The 10,628-nt window shown below is 45.3% G+C and overlaps 1 long non-coding RNA gene across 1 annotated transcript; it reads right to left on the reverse strand.

Annotated features, from left to right (window-relative positions):
* Positions 1 to 529: 529 nt before the first annotated feature.
* On the reverse strand, positions 530 to 9,889 carry LOC106901209. The gene is made up of 2 exons (XR_001414282.1): positions 8,568 to 9,889; positions 530 to 1,062 (listed from the first exon to the last, which is right to left on the reverse strand). It is a non-coding gene; the product is annotated as an uncharacterized LOC106901209 (long non-coding RNA).
* Positions 9,890 to 10,628: the final 739 nt, after the last annotated feature.

Below are 10,628 nucleotides of genomic sequence, written 5' to 3' on the forward strand. Positions count from 1 at the left end.
CGCGGCCGCCTCCCTCCAGCAGCCCTCAGCGAGCCCGTGGCTCAGCCGCCCTTCATCGCCCAGCCTGGCCGAGGGCCTGCAGCACCCCCTTTTTTTGGCAGCTGCGGCTCCCGCCGTGGCGGGGCCGTCCCGCCCCAGCTCTGCTGGGCCCCGGGCTGAGGCGGCCGCTCGGTGGCGCGCGGTGGCGGCGGCCGTTAGCGGTGCAGTTGCCCGGCGCTGGCAGCCATTCCTCAGGGCGTTTTCTGCTGTCCCGGGGGCCTCACGCCCGGGCCTGGGACAGGGGTGACTGTCCCCAGGGCGTGGGGACCGCTCTGTGGCTGATTTTGCCTCCCTCGGGAAGGTGCCTGCGGTTGGTTGCCCAGGCCCTCAGCCCCAGCACAGGGCCTTTGGAGCTGCGCTGGGCAGAGCCCGGCTGGGGGCCGGGTGCCCACCAGAGCCGCCCAGTCACTGCTCCTCGCTGGGCAGGGGAGAGAAAATGCAGTGAAAGGCCCGTGGGTGGAGAGGAGGACAGGGAGAGATCACACAGCTATTGCCATCATGGGCAAAATAGACTCCACTTGGGGAAATCAATTTATTACCAATCAAATCAGCATAGGGTAATCGGAAATAAAAGCTCAGTGTTACAGCACCTTCCTTCCCCTCTTCCAGGACTCAACTTCATTCCTGATTTTCCTTCCTCTCCTCTGCCCGAGCAGCACAGTGATGGGGAATGGAGGTTGTGCTCAGTTTATTATCGCAGGTTGTCTCTGGTGCTCCCTCCTCATGCTCTTCCCCTGCTTCTCCCATGGGAGAAAGTCCTCCATGAATTTCTCGAGTGTGAGGCCTGCTTCAGGAACAGACTGCTCCACAATGAGTCCTTTCCATGGGGTCACACGTCCTGCCAGCAAATCTGCTCCAGCTTGGGCTCCTTTCTCCATGGGGTCACAGGTTCTACCAGGAGCCTGCTCCAGCACAGGCTCTCTGAGGGGGTCACAGGTGCATTGAAGGACATCTACCTGCTCAAGCACGGCATCCTTCATGAGCAGCTAGTAGATATCTGCTCCACCATGGACCTCCGTTGGCCTGCAAGAGGAAAGACTGCCTCACCATGGTCTTCACCATGGCCCACAGGTGGAACTGCTCCACTGCCTGGAGCACCTCCTACCCCTCCTTCACTGATCTTGGTGTCTACATAGTTATAGATCTCACATATTCTCTCTCCTCTCTCTGGCTGCTCTTACCCAGCAGTTTTTTCCCCTTCTTCAGTTTGTTACCACAGAGGTACTACGACCATCACTGCTGAACTTAGCCTTTGCCAGTGTGGGTCCATCTATGCTCTTCTTTCTGCTTTAGATGTGGCAGTGGAGATCTCGGAAGCAAGAAAGCCCAGTGAAAGCCAACAATGCGAGCAGTTACAGCTAACAGTGTACTAACAGGGAGCAGCAAGTTTCTCCATCCAAAGCCAGAGGCACAGAAAGGAACACACTGGGCACAAGGGTCTTGGGGAAGAAATAGTCAAAGAATAAGGTTTGTCTTTGTGGTACCAAAGAGTTGTTTCCAAGACCACAGTTCCTGCAGCAAGAAGTTGGGTATTATTCCTACCCCACCAAATGGGTTTGTTGCATTTCATGTTAAAGAAACTGCGGAATGGGAGACTCTGAAAAGCTCCGATTTTCCATTCTTTCCTCTGAAGCAATGGAGGTAAAGGAAGATGTTCAAGCGACACAGGTCCCATGGCGCCATTTTGCTGATGTCACGAGCTGGAGGAGCAGTTGGCAACTGTGGAAATGCAACATTCCATACCGGCTATCAACTGCCTTCCTTGGTTCAACAAGCCTGGAGCTTGTTGATGTGCCTGGAGCAGGTACCACCTCCTCCATTCCTGTGTATTTCACTGTTGGTTAGAGTATTGCTTCAAAGAAGCAGCAGAGGTAAGGTTCTGAAGGTCCAGTTTTTGAAAGAAAACTACTGTCTTCAGGATAAGAGTATGATTTGCCCTAATGTTTATAGCTTTAACGTTTTCATGTATGTTCTGCCAGTATTAAGAGAGTGGAGGAGAAGCACCAGAAGTGAAAATGGCCACAGATGTGAATGATCACAATTTCCATTTTTATTCCCCCTATGCACAGGTAAATGCTGTAGATTTTAGAGTGATTTCTATCTGATTTTCTTGATATATCCATGTTGGAAGGGAGGTTTGTTACGTGAAGCTAGAAGGTGATATGTCACTCTGGGCCACGGCTGCATATATAAATTTTCATAAGTGGTGAGAAGAGCTAATGATCATCTAAACGATGGACTTCTGTGAACTGGGCTCCCATTCTCAAGGAACACATACATGAGAAATCGTGCATAAAGATCACAAATCCCTTTCTTAATGAATAACAAAAGGTTGATTCTGACTAAATAGGCCAAGTTTGTAATTTCTTACAGCAACTACCAGATTTTCTGCAAAATCAGTTATTTAAACCAAAGTCCTTCAAAGAAGTATTTATATTCCAGCTGGTGAAAATCCAGAGGTGGATGTAGGGCTCTTTGTTATTGCATCCATTCCAGCATTGGGATCCCAGGTGTTAACCCCTGGGAGATGGGCTTTGGCTCCAGAGCCCAGCATGTCTCGGGGGATGGCCCAGCTGTACTGAGAGCAGTCCAGAAGTGGCATGGTTTTGAGATGCTGCTCCTAGACCCAGCTGTTCATGTCTGGAAGCTAGAGCTTGCCCTCAAATATTTAAATATTTTCAAGTGTGCCTTTGTTTTTTTTTTCCTTTAAAATATTACACAGAAACTCATCAAGAAAGAACCAGCAAACTGGCATTTACAGCTCTCACCTGGGATGCAGTTCACATCCAGGATATAAACCTGAGTTGTTATTTGTCACTGTAATACTGTTATACATGGGCTAGTGTATCATCTACCTATTAATTGAAACCAAAACATTTTACAAGAGGACATTCACATTTAAGGCAGCCACTAGGGTATGGAAACCTTGTGTGACTTTGCCACAAAGTCATTTTCCTCATGAGGGTTCCAGGTGCAGACTCTGTCACTGTGGAAAACTTCTCAGCTGCGACACTGTTTGCTCATTATGGAGACAGGGGAGATGTTCATAGATGTTTTTCAGATTCAGAGATATGCAAATAGAGGTAGAAAGAAGCGAGTCCCTCCAAACATATTTTTTAGTCTAAAACAAAAGTGACTTTCTTCTGCCAAGTTGATGTTTCCAATAGGAATTGGAGCAAAAGATAATTTTTTCCTCATTTTGAAATCCATGTCAGACAAGTCTGCACAAGGATTACACATTCCCAAATTTCTAGTTTTCTAGTTTTTGTTGGGAATCTTCCTGGCTTTTGTTCCTCACTCCTTATTTTCCCACAGACCCATATCCTTTATTAGTGTAAGATTTGCACTTATAAAGCAGACTTCTTTTGAGATCGACCTGATTATCCCATTGTACAGGAAAGGAAATTCAGCCACAGGTCAATTAAGTGACTGCTAGATATTTTTTTTTTCCCCAGCATTTCATCTCCCCAGCTTTAGCAGGGGAGTTGAACTAGATGATCTCTATGGTCCCTTCCAACTCTAAAAATTCAGTGAAATTCAGGGAAATTCATGAAAAGTCTGCAGTACAGTAAATAGACTGCTTTACTCCTTATCTGGGAACAGTTTTGCACTGCAAGAGCTCCACTGACTAACTCCAGACAACTTTAGAGGTATCTGGAGTTTAAGAGAACTGCTCTCTGTGTCATATGTTCACAGCAGTACACCATGTACTAATCCATTTACTCAGTTTTTAGTGTTATATTTACAATATCTGAAAATATCTGTTTTCTCCTGCAGCAGAAGTACAGGAGCATCCCCTGTTTCTGGGAAACACAACCCTCGGGCTGTGTGAGGATCAGTTGTGCCTTCCATCATAGCAAACCTCGTTATATAAATGGACTTTTTTTGCCACCTAGTAACAGTAAATAAATACATTTTCTCAACAATTTGTACATTAGAGTACAAGTAAATTCACAAAAATGTCCTTCCAGTACTTACTTCTGAGGAGCCAAGAAATTCACCTAGTACAGTAACAGGGAAAGGTACTTTGAAAGAACAGCTGGCTTATTCATTTTTATTTACTAAACTGCTAGATGATTTAGCACTACCTAAGCAAGTCCTGTTCTTGGTGTCAAATATAGACAATCCATATTTGGATTGGACTATCCACACAGTACCTTTTCAAATCTTGTCTTCCAGCCTCCAGTCTCCTGCAATACACCAAGTTTTGAGCAATAGCACAACACTATGTGTGGTTTTTTTGGTTTGGTTTTTTTTTTTTTTTGTGTGGTTGGACCCAATGATCTCTGAGGTCCCTTCCAACCACCACAATTCTGTGATTCTGTGATTATTGTCTAGATTTGGTTTTTTCACTTTTAGGAATACAAACTTCAGACCCAAAATTGAAACTGAGTGACCAACAAAGGGGTCATCCTTACCTTACAAATGTAAGGATGATAAAACTGCTTCTTCTACTCCCTGAGGGGAACTAGAAGAAAGACTTATTTCAACTCTTCAGAACCTCGAAGATCAGCATAGGTAGACTACCGTACTGTCACTGTGCCCCAAGAACCAAAGTTCAGTGGATCTACAGCTGGGTTCCTGCTCATGAGGGAAACTAGAAGACTTATTTCAATTCTTCAGAACCTCAAAGATCAGCATATGTAGTCTACTGTGCTGTCACTGTCACCCAAGAACCAAAGTTCAATGGATCTACAGCTGGGTTCCTGCTCATAAGGAAGAAAGACCTATTTCAATTCTTCAGAACCTTAAAGATCAGCATATGTAGACTACCGTGCTGTCACCCAAGAACCAAAGTTCACTGGATCTACAGCTGGGTTCCTGCTTGTGAGGGAAAGTGGCTGAAAGACTTATTTCAATTCTTCAGAGCCTCAAAGATCAGCATATGTAGTCTACTGTACTGTCATCGTCCCTCAAGAACCAAAGTTCAGTGGATCTACAGCTGGGTTCCTGCTCATGAGCAAAACTGGAAGACTCATTTCAATTCTTCAGAGCCTCAAAGATCAGCATCTGTAGTCTACTGTACTGTCATCGTCCCTCAAGAACCAAAGTTCAGTGGATCTATGGGTGGTTCCTGCTTGTGAGGGAAACAAGAAGAAAGACTTATTTCAATTACTTAGAACCTCAAAGATCAGCATATGTAGGCTACTGTACTGTCACCATCACCCAAGAATCAAAGTTCAGTGGATCTACAGCTGGGTTCCTGCTCATGAGCAAAACTGGAAGACTCATTTCAATTCTTCAGAGCCTCAAAGATCAGTATATGTAGTCTACCGTACTGTCATCGTCCCCCAAGAACCAAAGCTGAATGGATCTACAGCTGGGTTCCTGCTTGTGAGCGAAACTGGAAGACATTTCAATTCTCCAGAACCTCAAAGATCAGCATATGTAGACTACCGTGCTGTCACCCAAGAACCAAAGTTCAGTGGATCTATGGGTGGTTCCTGCTTGTGAGGGAAACAAGAAGAAAGACTTATTTCAATTACTTAGAACCTCAAAGATCAGCATATCAGCTACCGTACTGTCACCATCACCCAAGAATCAAAGTTCAGTGGATCTACAGCTGGGTTCCTGATCATGAGGGAAACTGGAAGAAAGACTTATTTCAGTTTTACAGAACCTCAAAGATCAGCATATGTAGACTACCATGCTGTCACTGTCCCACAAGAACCAAAGTTCAATGGATCTACAGGTGGGTTCCTGCTCATAAGGGAAAATGGAAAACTTATTTCAATTCCTCAGAACCTCAAAGATCAGCATATATAGTCTACTGTGCTGTTACTCAAGGACCAAAGTTACAATGGATCTACAGCTATGTTCCTGCTCACAAAGGGAAATGGAAGAAAGACTTAGTTCAGTTCTACACAACCTCGAAGACCAGCATATGTAGTCTACCATACTGCCATTGTCCCCAAAGAACCAAAGTTCAGTGGATCTACAGGTGAGTTCCTGCTTACATAGATAGCATTCTTGAAATGCCTCAAATATGCCTGTCTGTATCGTACCACTTTGGATTTTCTCCCTACAGGTGAATATTAAGATATTTATTCCTAAATATGGCCAAGAATAAATTTTATCCAGCCTAAATTTCAGCAGTAGATTGCAGCAGTATCCAGACTGAAATCTAAAGCTTTATAAAACTTTACAATTTTCAGACAGAATATTCATGAACATTCTTCCTTCCATTCATGCAGGAAGCATATTTTCAGTTATCTTTTTTTCATCTTTGAAAGAATCTGCTGTCTGCTTGACAGCACACACACTGTCATAAATTTGACAAACAGCCTACAGGTGGGATTCTGAGTCCAGTATCTTTCTGTCTGGCAGTCTGTTTCAGATTACCCTTTACTATTAACTTGCTAATACAGCTACACACAATCTAGTCCATCATTTTGGCTTTATTTGCCTTTCTGCTTTCCTTTTTCATGGTTTCTCTGGATCACTGTACTTTTCATCTGTCACTTCATCAAGAAATTAAATGGCAATAATTTATATACACATAAATTAAGAACGCAATTTCATCTTCCCTGTTTCAGTCATCTCTCTTAAGCTGCGTTGAAACTCCATCTTCAGGTGATTCCCTGTCTTAATTTCCAGTAAAAGGAACCTCCTTTAGACTCAGTTTCCCCTACTTTTGGATGAATAAAGTTAAATGAAATGAATCCCAACATCACTGCTTCATCTTGGGAATGACTAGTTGTGGGTTTTGTCTTTTTTCTTTGCATGTTTGTGTTGATTAAGGTGGTCAGCATTATTGTCACCATTTTTGCTACCTTTTTTTTCAGCAGTACCTAAGCCATATGGTCAGAAAAGCTCCAAACCAAAGAATCAGCTTGATGCAAATAGAAGATTTTCGACCCAAATGGAAAACTATGGTAATATTTACATGTTGTGTATAAACTGAGCACTGTAGGATCATTGTGCAATTAATAATTTGAATTAATGGAATTAAGATGGAATTAACAGAAAACCAGAGTATTAATAACAATGATTTTCACCCAAATTTTACAGAAAACAGTTACTTATTAGCACACTCTGATGCAAAATCAGCTGTCCAGCACAAGAACATGATCTTGCCTTTCATCTAGTGCTTTCAAAAGCAGAGATAAAAACGGAGACTGGATTACAAATTTGTGTAATGTCAAAGCAATTGATGCCTTTGGGAAGATTTTCAACACAGGAAAGAATCGCCTCATTTGGAAGACCCTGTGAGCCTGATGGAAACACTGCAAGATTCCAAATGATCTTTAAAGTACTAGAAAGAAAGTCCGTATTTCATATTAGCTTGTATTTCAGAAATGATGGTTTGCCTGATGCATTAAATGATATTGAAGCTTATGTAATATTTAATCCACATCTCAGACTAAGAGTCTTTCCTGAAAGTGTAACTGAAACTAAGAGACAATTTTCCATAGACAGATATACTTCAGGATCTTACAATGTACCAACTTGGAGAAAAATCCACATGCAAAAACATTCCTGAAGTTTAAAACAAACACTCAGGTGACCGTGCGATGGAAATTTTTACGATTTAGTCTTTTTAGTAAAAGTGGCCTGTCTCTCCTCACCTAGGAAAATGTAAAATTGCTCTTAAAACTTCCCAAACCAGAACCTGCAGGATTGTACAGCAACACCAAGTCGTCTGAAAGGGCAGTTAATAGTTTCATTTCTTTGCAGCCATGTAATTTTGCCTGTATAACTAACGTGATTTCTAATTGTTTACAATATTACTGTTACGAAAGCAAAATATGTACCTGCCTTTAAAGTGAGGAGACAGAGGCAATGGGTTTTGGTGTGTAAATCTGGACAAAGCACAGTAAAGACTACAGGAGTGCAACCTATTTGTCTCTCTGATTAATTACTCGTGAAGCATCTGCATGAGCTGAATGATAGTCATCCGAGGTCCAAATTCATAGAAGGACTCAAGCGACAAAACATTCACAAGATACCCTCTGGACAATAAAAGTATTTTACAGCTGTCTTGGAAGCAGATATTAGAACCTCTATCTTGTGTCTGTGCTTCACTGGGACATTTCATTTCCTTCTTATCTCCCATCTCTGTGTCCCCCATGGATGTAACAGCAGCTTTGGCCTGCACTTGCCCAGTTTGAAAAGTGGACTAGCAGAGAGTCCTGTTAGTTCTTACAAGCTGAGCCTTCTGGCCTGCTATGAAACTGCTTCCCTGAAAGGTAAGAGAGGTAAGTTTGAACGCTGCTGAGCACTGCCCTTTCTTGGGTGAATCCTTGCAATTACAACCCCTACAAAGTTACCTTAAAATTTGAGGTAAAGAACCCCACTGGTGCAATGAACCAAGGTCTTGTCGTTTTCTCCCAACCACCACACTTTTTGTAATCCTTCTAAAGGACATTAAGACACCCTTTATTATAAAAATTCTACTTTGAAAGGAAGATTTACTAGTAAGAGAATTTCAAACAGCCGCAATCCAAAAAAATCATACAATACAAAGAAAAACTATGCAAAATAAGGCTTCTAGTCAGCATGAGAAATAGGCATATGGATCTTATTACCTGTATAGCTAGTTACACAACAGTAGGTTCCATCCACCTTTTCAGTAGGAATTGCACTGTAGCTATCTGCCTCTAACACCTTTCCAGTTATAATCTCTGTTGCCAAAACTTCAAATGGCTGAAAAAAAGACAGGCATTTTAAAACCTCATCACAGCTATGTTACTGCCTTGTTCTCAGATGGATTCTTGCTTCTTATAGCTGGACTCTGTAAACATTATACTGATGATTTCTAATACTATCTAAATACACCATTGCTTCTTCAAGACATGAAAGCTGCAAAACACTCTGAGACAAAAGGACAAACGCAATCTATTTGCAAACTCTCTTCTCTTTTTCCATTCTTGATTAGTATTTAGAGATGCCTTCTACTTTACATAGTGTATATCAACTTGAAGGGTTCTGGTCTGAAGTGGCAAAATTTTGAGATATGCCTTTCTCTATTACAATGGCAATAAAAATTCATTATGACTAGCTGCTCCAAGTTTGCAGATTGGAGCAGAAAGTCAACAGCACCATGTCAGTGCAACATACAGACCAGTGGAATGCAAGCTGGCAAAAGCATCCCGATGTTAAATAGTCAGTATCAGTGCTGTCTACTCAATGCTTTTCCACTTAAAAAGAGCAAAGAAATAAGTGATCCTGGGGTCTGAAACAAATACCCAGTCACAACTACTCTAAATTTCTAGAAGGACAATTGTTCAACTGAGAACTAGGCGATTAAGCTACTGGCATTGTGGCACTCATTTCAGCTCTTCCATCCAGAAGCCAAACACCAACAGGAAAATGTCACCCAGGTGGACTCAAGCTCACCATGCAGCCCACAGGCAGCAGAAGGTGCTGCTACTAAAATCGGGAAACACAAGTTGGAGGTCTACAGCTGGACATGGAAATGCCACCCCAACCTGTCCCAACACTGCCTTTTCCATCTTGGGAAAAGAAATAACTTGGATTGGGCTCCATTGCTTTCACCTTTGTCCGTGCTCCACGGTTTTACACAAGACCCCAGTGCGGTCACGTTGGAGCAGCCTCCTCCCTTGCCACGGCTGTTCCCGACACTTCGAAAAAGCAAACCCAACAGCAGGGGGAACACCTGCACTTGGCAGGAAACGAGCAGGACAGAGCCGAAACGGCACCTAAACCACCTTTCTGTCCCCCATTGCAGGGGGGAACCCTGTGCAAACCTGCCCCTGCACGTCGCTCGAGGCCTGACTGCAGCGAAGCCTCTCGCTACCGGAGCGTCCCCCTCACCGCAGCGGGGCCGACACGGTCCCTACTACTACTACTGCTGCTGCTGCTGCTGCTGCTGCCGCCTCTCCCCACGGCTCCCACCTGCCGTGCAGCGCCGCCACCCGCGGCCCAGCGACTGCCCCTGGGCCCGGGACAGGCCCGGCACTGGACCCGGTCCCTGCCCCCGCCCGCCACGGCCACCTGGCGCTCCCGCTTGGCCGACGGCTCCTCCTTCACTTCGGTCACGAACAGGCACGGCACCTTCCGCTGCACCGCGCACCGCCGCCTCATGGCCCCGGCCGCACGCGCTGCACGCCGGGAAATGGAGCCCGCCGCCGCTGCCCGCCCCCCTGGGAGCCCCGCAGCGCCCCTTCGCGCCAGGGACGGCGGGACGGGCCGCGGCCGCCTCCCTCCAGCAGCTCTCTGCGAGGCCGTGGCTCCGCCGCCCAACCCGGCCGCACAGCTCCTCTTTTGGCAGCTGCGGCTCCCGCCGTGGCAGGGCCGTCCCGCCCCAGCTCTGCTGGGCCCCGGGCTGAGGCGGCCGCTCGGTGGCGCGCGGTGGCGGCGGCCGTTAGCGGTGCAGTTGCCCGGCGCTGGCAGCCATTCCTCAGGGCGTTTTCTGCTGTCCCTCTTTGCTGGCTTCCGTTTGCTCAGCAATTTTTCCCCCTTCTTTAATACGGTATCACAAGAGGTGCTACCAGCATCGCTGACGGGCTCGGCCTTGGCCAGCAGGGGGTCCATCTTGGAGCCGGCTGGCATCAGCTCTGTTGGACACGGGGGAAGCTTCTAGCAGGTTCTTACAGAAGCCACCACTGTAGCCCCCAACTACCAAA

This window comes from Calidris pugnax, unplaced genomic scaffold, assembly GCF_001431845.1.
Source record: "Calidris pugnax isolate Ruff unplaced genomic scaffold, ASM143184v1 scaffold44, whole genome shotgun sequence".
Taxonomy (NCBI): Eukaryota; Metazoa; Chordata; class Aves; order Charadriiformes; family Scolopacidae; genus Calidris; species Calidris pugnax.